Below are 2,412 nucleotides of genomic sequence, written 5' to 3' on the forward strand. Positions count from 1 at the left end.
GGCCGTCAGCACGGACCCCAACCTCCACACCCCCATGTACTTCTTCCTCGCCAACCTGTCCTTTGTAGACATCTGTTTCACTTCCACCACTGTCCCCAAGATGCTGGTGAATATACAGACACAGAGCAAAGTTATAACCTATGCAGGCTGCGTCACACAGATTTATTTCTTTATACTCTTTGCTGTCTCAGACTTCTTTATGCTGAGTGTGATGGCCTATGACCGGTTTGTGGCCATCTGTCACCCCCTGTACTACACGGTCATCATGAATCCCCGGCTCTATGGACTTCTGGTTCTGGTGTCCTGGATCACGTGTGTCCTGAATTCCTTATTACAAAGTTTAATGATGTTGCGGCTTTCTTTCTGTACACAATTCCAAATCTCCCATTTTTTTTTTGTGAACTCAATCAGATGATCCAACTTGCCTGTTCTGACACCTTTCTTAATAACTTGGTGATGTATTTTGCAGCTGTCCTGCTGGGGGGTGGGCCTTTTGCTGGGATCCTTTACTCTTATTCTGAGATTGTTTCCACCATACATGGAATATCATCAGCCATGGGTAAGTATAAGGCATTTTCCACCTGTGCATCTCACCTTTCAGTTGTCTCCTTATTTTACTGTACAATCCTAGGAGTGTACCTTAGCTCTGCTGTTCCCCAGAGCTCCCACTCAAGTGCAGTGGCCTCGGTGATGTACACGGTGGTCACACCCATGCTGAACCCCTTCATCTACAGCCTGAGGAACAAAGATGTGAAAAGGGCTCTGAAAGCATTCTTTGTGAAGGAGACGCTACATGGCCAATTGTCATAGGACTGAACATTTGCCTACAATTGCTTAATCTCAGTTTCCTGAGCAAAATTTTATTGGATAAATATTCATATTCATTTCCTACTACTATGTAAAATGACTATGTTAGTATTTAAACACATTTATGTTCTTAACATTCAGGGGATCAGAAGCCTGAAATGGCTCTCACTGGGCTAAAAATATTTGCAAGACTTGGTTCATTCTGGAAGCTACAGGGAAGAATCTATTTACTTTTCCAAGCTCATAAAATAGTGTAAAAAAATCTAAATATATTTCTTATAATTAAGAAATGATTCACAATGAGGGACCAAATGACAACTCTTAATTTACAAGTATGATTCCTAATCATTTGGCAAACGTGTCATGAAGCTACAGGATGTCTTGCTCGAGGATTATATAACAAACAAACAAGAAACTTCGTTCTCCTTTTTGAAAAGGAAAACAACATTTTTTTGTAGATGGCAGCACTTTGTGTCCACCACAAGTCAACATTTTGGAGATTCAAGGGATCTAACACAGACAGATTGCTCAGTCCTAGACTTTGGGGGAAAGTTAAAATCAGGGTTGGGATAAGGCACCAAGAGGTCTGAACTCTGGGAGCAGCAGAGTTCCCGAGGAAGGAGTAATTAACTCTGGATTCACCTGGATATAAGTTGGTCTGTTGGGAACACACAATCTCCAGGAAAAGTTTCCTTTGTGTCCACACCAGTGTCCCACAGGGAAATCATGTGCTTAGAGGTTGGAGGAGCAGGAGGGAAATGTGTCTCATGAACAGACAGAGGAAGCTCTAAATATCTCCTGTGTGGCAGTCCCTCTGTCTGTGCCACTGTGGGCTGGATGGGACCTGATTGTTGATTCTGGAGTCCTAAGCTTGGCTGGGAGATTAACTCCAGCCTCTTTCCTGCCAGTTTGTGTAGGGACAGTTTAGTCACCATCATCCCCACCCAGGAAATTCAGACTGCCACAGGGAGATCTTTCCCTTATAGTTGCCATTCAGGTGAGTCCCAGAGCCCAGAAGGTCCTGCAGGAAAGGGTCAGACACAATCCAAGCCAGGTGCATTGACCTGAGGTCACCTGACAGCCACTAGCCTGGCCCAAAACCTAGAGATCTCTATGCTTATTTGCTTGCCTGATGAGCTGATTAATGGATTCATAGATGATGTTAAAGTAAGGAGTGAACATTGAGCTCAGCAGGACATGGGTGATTGTTGACAATGACATCAGGGGGTGGGAGGCATAAAGTACTTCTGGTAACAATAGAACACAACCAGTGAGTTTTGCAGTTAAAGGGAGTTGGAATATTAGGGATGGAGGGATGTCCAGTGAAGTCAGGGCATTTTTTTTTTGTCTTTAAATGCGGTATATTAGACTCTGTTTCCATATTGATGAGAAAGACCTAGACTGATTTATTGCTTGCAGATATGACCTTGCAACAGTAATTTATGAGACATACATTTTTCACAGTGTCCCCTGTTACTCTGGGTATTCATATGAAAATAATGATCTGACAATGAAAATGATGTGAAGGAGATTTGCTTTGCAATGATTTCATTACCCAGGGAGCTGAACATATTTATGGATTAGTTATTCATTGGTTTTCTGTAT

At 42.7% G+C, this 2,412-nt stretch overlaps 1 pseudogene; it reads left to right on the plus strand.

The window, feature by feature from the left end:
* The first annotated feature begins 7 nt into the window (after positions 1-7).
* LOC112817812 (olfactory receptor-like protein OLF4) lies at positions 8-810 on the plus strand (annotated as a pseudogene).
* Positions 811-2,412: the final 1,602 nt, after the last annotated feature.

The sequence above is a fragment of the Callorhinus ursinus genome, unplaced genomic scaffold (assembly GCF_003265705.2).
Source record: "Callorhinus ursinus isolate GAN/ISIS: 27379988/994484 unplaced genomic scaffold, GSC_fseal_2.0 scaffold1372, whole genome shotgun sequence".
Taxonomy (NCBI): Eukaryota; Metazoa; Chordata; class Mammalia; order Carnivora; family Otariidae; genus Callorhinus; species Callorhinus ursinus.